We start from the raw sequence: 7925 nt of genomic DNA on the forward strand, positions 1-7925 counted from the left end.
AAATGACCTATGATAATCAATAAGAGGTAGGATGATAGGGTTTGGTGATGCCAGAATTTGTCCTACTCTTTGGGCACCAAACATGAACACCATACGTTGTTGAAAGTGGATCTTCTTACTAATTGCAACGTTTATTCTAATGTGTGGAGTGAAATGAAAGGGGAAAACCTCTATTCTTGGGCCATTATCCATTGTCTATGCATGACCTGATGCTTAAAACAAAACAAAAATATAGACGTCCAAACTAAGGTCGTACCTAATGAGAGGCAAAATAAAGGGATTTACGGATGCGTTTATCTCTGCCAACCTAAGGGGACCTAAAATTCTACGAATTACACGTTGAAATTGCAACTTAGTACTAACAATTATGTGTACCTTTTGCCTTGCAATTGGATTGAAAGGATCATATAGATTCTCGTGATTCATGCAACCTACTTGACTATGCCAAAAGTTGAACCTACACAAAAACATACACAAGTTGGTTCCTCCGTGGGGGCACCAATTTGAGGCGGTCCGGGGCGGGCAACAAGAAGAGTGGCCTCTAAACACCCTTCGAGGCTCCCGTGCTGCTCAATTGGGGCTGGGGCAAGCACAATCAAAGACAACAACAACCCACAGCCCGAAACCAAACAAGAAAAGGCGCACCACCTAGTTGTAGATGCGAACTAGGACGCACGTGATATCTCCTTGTACTCAAACGCACAAAGAGAGGGGAATGCAAGATAGCCACACACACCAAACACAAACATTCACAACGCCAGAGAGAGGTAAAGCGCACAAATCAACTTGAGCAACTCAGTCTTAGCCTTAAAGACTAGATGCACACAAAGCTTGATGAGAAATAGAGAGACAACACAAAACTTGACCTTGTTGCCAATACACAAATTGTCTTAGGGTCACGCGAGCCCTCTCACCGAGCACCCTCTTACAATTGAAAGTTTTGGCAAACAATTCAACAAGCCCTCAAACCACCAAGCATGAAATGGCACAACAAACTTCAAGGACAATATAACTTCAACCACCTGATGAGCCAACTTATCAAGTCAATTTGGAGAGAAGAGTCGTAGTTGCAGCATACAATTGCACCCAAAACTATGAATCTTATTTATTGTCAAGAGTAGGCTACAAGTGTGATTGCAGAGTATAGTATCACTCCACTCCTCTAGATGGCATAACTAACTTCAAGATTCACCATGCACTTATGTGTAGTGATGGAATAGAGCACTCACAATGCACACACTCTACACAACTAGGCTTGAAGAGTGGTGTGTTATGTGTTGAGAATGGTGTGGTGTAGTGTGATCATGCGGTAATTTACAAGGGAGAGAAGGGCTCTATTTATAGGTTTTAGAAGCCCCAATTTGGATTAGGCCTAATCAAGTTTATTTGAAGGAATAAAAGATTATGCATATATATATATATATATATATATATTTAATGAGGGTGGGTCTCTCTTGTCCTTTGAGTCACATGGATGTGGGCTCAAGGGAAGAGAATTATTGAGGATGAAAGGAGAGAGGATTGAGTGAATAATTTGGGAGTGCCTACTCTAGTAGAGGGTGCATTTTACAATAAGGTTAGTGGTTAGTACTAAAAAATATTTACAAAATCATTCACCAAATGGTGAGATATATGATGAAAAAAGTTAGAGAAGGGATAAGCTTGCAAAGCAAGGTTGAAGCTTGGAGAAGTTGACATTCACCTCTTTATAGCACCGGTAGAAGAAGCGGTCAGCATGGCGAAGTAACGCGTGTCGATGAAGCTATGTTATCTTCAAACCTTGGAAAATTCATGATAAAGCCTTCATTTACAGAGGTTAACCTTGGATTTTTTCTGATTTTATGAAGTTCTTTACAAAGCTGAAGAGAGTATGGTAATATGGACATATCTGTAGAGAGAAAGGGGGACACCTAGGGTGTAGAAATGGAGGATGAAGGCTATGGAGGTGTGAGAGAAGTGGCAATGGTGAAGAGGGTGAATTAGGACATGGGAGTTGCAGGTTTGGGAGTGGGAAGTAGAGGGAGGAGTGTGTGTGAAAGAGGAAAATGATAAAGTGGAAGAGGGAGTGTGGTTGCATAGCATGGGCAAACTGGGGTCCACCAATAAAATCATAGCTCACAGCTCGTAGTTCAAAAAAATATGAAAAACTTTGAGGTGAAAGTTTAGCTCATCAGCTACAACTTTTGTTTGTATCACCTTTTCAAATTCGGGGAGCATGTGATCTTTAAAAATTCAGCAAAACCGACTGTTTTTTCCACTGCACAAGGTCCTTGTGAGGTCCTTCTTTGGACGATTCTTTTGAATACCTCCAAAAGTGAGCTCCCCATGGTACATGCATGCATGCCATATACCCTTGACCTTATTTGGTAGGTCTATAATTGAAGATATTGTTGAGATCATGATATAAGTGAATAGTACAACTAAGAAAATCAAATATTAAAGGGGTCAAAATAAATCTGTCTCATTATAAGTCTACCATAAAAAGATGAATATTTTTTGTGGTCTAATTTATGAGAGTAATAGAGAATAGATGTAGGAAGGAAAAAATCACAATAGTGAAAAAATATACACATAAATAGAACTAGTTTTTTTGGATTTTTGTTGGGATGGAGTTACACCAAAAATTGGAGAAGCTTGCATGAAATTATTTTTATATGGAATAAAGAGTATGCAAAATGGTAAGAAAAAATATGGTAATGGTGAGTCAATGTACATAGCATAAATAACACACACCTAAGTATAAATATTTAAATAAATACCAAAATAATTATGAAAAATCCTTATATTTAGGCTCTATATACAATGAAATATTTACACACAAATGGGCCATAATATACTTATATTTTTTTTATTTTTTATTTTTTTGGCTCAACTAGCCTAGTGACTAGCTAATTGAGGGTTTTTAAGAAGATATGGGAAAAGTCCCCTAACTCACACACGCCTATGTACAATGAAATGGTAGGGATAACGAAAATGTTTGAGTGATTTGATAGGGTGAGGTAGCTTACTATGGCAATTATGGAAAGCCAAAAAACGGCTATCAGTAGGATGTTCAGAATGTGTCTGAATCCTTACAAAAGTGTGATTGCAGTAAAGAATGGTACTCTATTGGGTCATGTGGTATCTCATCAGGGGATGTTTATTGATGATAAGAAGGTTGATGTAATTCAGAGAGCAAAGGCTCCTACAAATGTTAAGGAGTTGGGTAGATTTGTTGGACAGGTTATGTGGCATAGCAGGTATATCAGGTATTTAGTCAATGTATGCATGCCTCTTACTCATTTGAGAAAGAAACATGTACCTTTTGTATGGTCTGATATTCATGAAAGATCCTTCCAACTATTGAAGAAGATGATATCAGTTACTCCTATTCTACAGGCTCCTGATTGGAATTTACCTTTCCATGCTTTTGTGGATGCTTCAGATGTGGCTGTTGGAGCTGTATTAATGTAGGAAGGTGTCAGGGGATGGTTCAGACCTATATATTATGCTTCTCGTGTGTTAACCACTGCTCAAAGAAACTATGCAGTGATTGAAAGGAAAGCTTTGAGCATGGTGTATGCTTTGACCAAATTCAGGCATTACTTGTTGTGCAACAGGGTGATATTTCATGTAGATCATCAGGCTTTGATTTACTTAATAAAAAAACCATTGCTTACAGGAAGATTGGCCAGATGGATGTTATTATTGCAAGAATTTGATTTTGTTATTATTCATACACCAGGAAAGGAGCATGCTATTGCACATTATTTAAGTCGGATTGAAACATGTGAAAAGCCTACAGGTGTTATTGATGATCTGCCTGATGCTCAGTTGTTTGATGTTCAAACTGTAAATTATGATTATTGTTATGATCAGATGTTAGTGTTTTTGATGGATGGTACAATGCCATCAGACTTTTCTACAGATCAGAGAAGAAAATTTGCACTAAAAAGTAGACCTTTCTTGGTTATTGCTGGAGATTTATATAAGAAAGGAATTGATCAAGTCATTAGAAGATGTGTCCATGATTTTGAACAATCAGCTGTTTTACAGGAAGCACATTTTGGGGCTGCTGGAGGACATTTTTTTGGAGACATTACAGGAAAGAAAATTTTACAAGCAGGATTATGGTGGCCCATTGTGTTGAAAGATGCTCACAACTATGCTAAGAGTTGTGTGATGTGTCAGAAGATGGGTCAACCTAATTCTATAGAGAGAATGAAGGATCGTCCTATTTTGCCTCTAGAACCTTTTCAGAAATGGGGTCTAGATTTTGTGGGACCAGTGAAGCCAACTACTAGCAGAGGATGCAAGTACATATTGGTGGCTACTGATTATTGTCCTAAATGGGTGGAGGCTATAGCATTAAAAGACAATACAACTGCTAGTGTGACAAGGTTTCTTTATCATAATATCATGACTAGGTTTGGTTGTCCTGTGGAGTTAGTAAGTGACAGAGAATATCATTTTCTGAATGATGTTATTGCTGAACTTACTAAAACTCATATGACCATGCACAAAAAATCCACAGCTTATCATCCTCAGGCCAATGGTCAAGCAGAGAGTACTAACAAGATATTGGTTAGGGTTTTGAAGAAGATTGTGCAGGACAATAAGAAGGATTGGGATGAGAAGTTCAGCTTTGTGGTCCTTTAGGACAGCTTTCAAAGTGATTACATGTATGACTCCATTCAGGTTAGTTTATGGGCTTGAAGCAGTTGTCCCTATGGAGTTTGTGGTACCTAGTCGCAGAGTGAGTGCTGAGAAAATGACTCCCAAAATGTCTGTTCAACATAGAATCAGGTATTTGTTGCAGTTGGAAGAAGATAGACATGTCAGTTTTTATATAGCTCAAATAATTCAGAGGAGGAGAAAAGCTTGGGTAAATTAGAATACAAGTTCAAAGTTTTTCAGGTGGGAGATTGGGTTATGATTTATAACTCTAGATTGGGACCACATCCAGGAAAATTAACTTTAAGATACAAGGAACCATATCAGATTGTTGAGGATAAGGGTCAGGGTACTTTTATTGTTGTTGATGTGTATGGGACAAGAGTGGATTCTCCAGTTAATGGATTCAGATTAAAAAAGTTTGTTGGTAAACCACCTCGTTTAGATTGGCTTATAGCAGCAGTTGTTCAAGTAGATGAGTTCATGGATGTAACAATGTGCAGAGATACTGATACTCAGAAGGAGGATATTCAGGTGACTATTCAGGAGACTATTCAGAGGGATAATTAGGAGGATATTCAGATCTTGGAAAATCAGATGCAGTGTGGTGGAGATGTCAGAATTTGTAATATGTCTGATTTTCGGATCGGATTTATGGTGGTCGGATATTCTTTTATTATAATTTTTCAAACTTTTATCGAAAAGTGTGATGAATGTCCACTAAGCTCTATTTTTAATGAGTACCTTGAAAAGAGCAAGGTGCAGTTAACGGATGTTTCCAGCGCACGATTCTCTTCACATACTGTGTACGGGCTGGTTCTCTTCCCTTGCACCATTCTACTCTTCAGTCCTCTACTCTCTATCATCATTCTTTTGCATGCATGATGGGCAAACCAAAAGGGGGACCTGCTGCTCGATCAACATTTGATGAAGAAGAGCCAAGCAGTAAGTGGCCGAAGAGAAAGCAAGTATCCATGAGGATAGATGTGAGAAGCCCTCAGCCTGAAGACCAACCTTCTGGAGAAGAAGAGCCCGACAGTCCACCGGCAATGACACCTATCAAGCTGTATCAAACACTGATGGAGCCCTGTGTGGATTTCAGAGTCGACCTTGACTGTTCTGCAGAGGTACATTCACTATGGTTAAAGAAGATAGGCTTATTTGATTTTTTTGTTTTGCCATGGCAAGAGTGGAAAGGAAATATGTATGCTAAGTCTCAAGTGGAGATTGTCAAAAAGACAAAGGAATGCTGTCTACCAATGTAGCTTTGAGTCCTCAATTGATTTTTGAGGTATTTGAACTTCCAATCAATGGAACTTCTCAGATTCCTAAGTGCTCTGATTTCTTGTTGAAGAAGGAGTTTGGATCTAGAGAGGGTGGCATAAATTATTACATGTTGAAGAATGTAAAAACTGTTAGAACAGAGCAGTTGAAGTGGTATCTAGAGAAAATTTGTTTCCTGGTCAAGTTTGATTATATGTCCAAGGAAAATTTTGCTCCTCTCTGTTGTGCTAAGCAAGGAGGAAGTGTTAATTGGGCTTACCTAGTTTATGAGAGGATCAATGGGGAGATTAATATGTCTGACAGGAGGAAAGGTTCAACAAACAGTAGGTTGTGTGCCTACTTGGCAACATTTTTTTCTTATGTGCAAAAGTTGGACAGTGGTGATGTTTCTTTGACTAATTTAGGCAGGGCAGAAGGGTATACACAACCACACCCTAATATTCGTGGAGTGCAAGTACCTGCAGAGTTAATCAATGATCAGGTAAAGATAAAAACCTATGTGTTTATGATTAAAGCAAGATACAATCATAGTGAAGCTCTCAAAAGTGTGCATACTCCTGAAGTGGTGCACTCTTTGAAGGACATGGACATTTCAGAAAAGAAGCCTGATACAGTGCCATCAAATCAGGTCAAGCTTGGCAAGGCTTTCACTCTGTCCAAGAAAAGAAAAGCAGAGGTGGAACCTATAGTTAAACATCTAAATTTTGATGAGTTGCCATCTCCAAATATTTTCAAGCCAACAGATGCTGGAATGGTAGAAAATATTATTTTAGGTGTTACAGAGTTTATTCATCAACAACAGCAGAATATGGAAGCCCAGTTACAATCTGTGGCTGATTCTAGTGTTTCCAAAATACTTTTGCATGATCAAACTCTCAATGCTAATGCCTTGCAAAAAGAGTTGGAGACTGTCAGAGTTACACATCAGAAGGAAATTCATGACTTGATGATGGAACATCAGAATGAGTTAGCCAAACAAAAGATTTCTCTACAGATGTTTAAGGACTGGACAGGGGAGTTGGAAACAAAAGTACAATCAAAATTGCAGCAGTTGGCCATTGTCAATAAAGAGTTGCAGGTGGAGAATCAGATTTTGAATCAGAGAATTAAACCTCTGGAGCAGTTGGAGAAACAGATGTTGGGAGAAGAGGAAGTAGATGTCAATGGTGTTCTTATGTCTGAAGGGGACATGTCAGTCCTTAGGCAAAATTTGGAAACATGTATGCAAGAAGTGTGGGAAACATTCAGAAAGGAGATGAGTTCCATTATCAAGCATCCTTATGAGAAGATTATATCAAGGTTTGTCAGTAACCATGAAGCTGATTTACTAAAGGAGATGGAACAGTTAAAGGAAGACAAAGGTTTATACAAAAAAGAGGTTCAGGATTACAAAGGAAAGAGTATTGCAAAATCTACATTTGCTGAGAAGAAGGCATCAATTGATCCAATTTCAATGGATATGGGTACTGGTGAAGGTTTGGCTGAAATTTAGAGATCAGAAGAAGAGGAGATTACTAATGTGCGAGATGATGCAGGAGTTGTTGGTGCTACTATTGGATCAGTGAGACAATGGCTGAACCTATTATGTTTGTTCCAGATTATTTATCAAATTCTGATGAAGTTCCCAATGAACCCAATGTTTGAACTGTTGTAATCATGGAATTTTTTGTTTGACTTGGTCTTTACTGATCAAGGAATGTGTGGATCCGAGTCGGATTTTGTAAAATCCACCACCGGGGCATGCATGTGTTGAAGGGTAAATACAATGTCGGATATGCAGTCGGATATCGGATGTATGTCTGATTGTTAGTAGTTAGTCGGATATTGTAAGCCTGATCGGATATTGTTACTGTATGCCAAGAATGAGACAGTTATAACTGAATTCAGGCCGCAGCTTTATATTGTGTGTTGGGGAACTTTGGAAGGACGGGATTGTACTGAGTCTTGTTTTGGAGAACTTGTATTGGGCATCTTCTTGATATACAACT

General features: G+C 38.6%; 1 pseudogene; it reads left to right on the plus strand.

Annotated features, from left to right (window-relative positions):
* Positions 1-6688: 6688 nt before the first annotated feature.
* Positions 6689-7581, plus strand: LOC147439059 (uncharacterized; annotated as a pseudogene).
* The last annotated feature ends 344 nt before the right edge of the window (positions 7582-7925 follow it).

The sequence above is a fragment of the Adiantum capillus-veneris genome, chromosome 16 (assembly GCF_014529385.1).
Source record: "Adiantum capillus-veneris isolate H3 chromosome 16, ASM1452938v2, whole genome shotgun sequence".
Classification (NCBI taxonomy): domain Eukaryota; kingdom Viridiplantae; phylum Streptophyta; class Polypodiopsida; order Polypodiales; family Pteridaceae; genus Adiantum; species Adiantum capillus-veneris.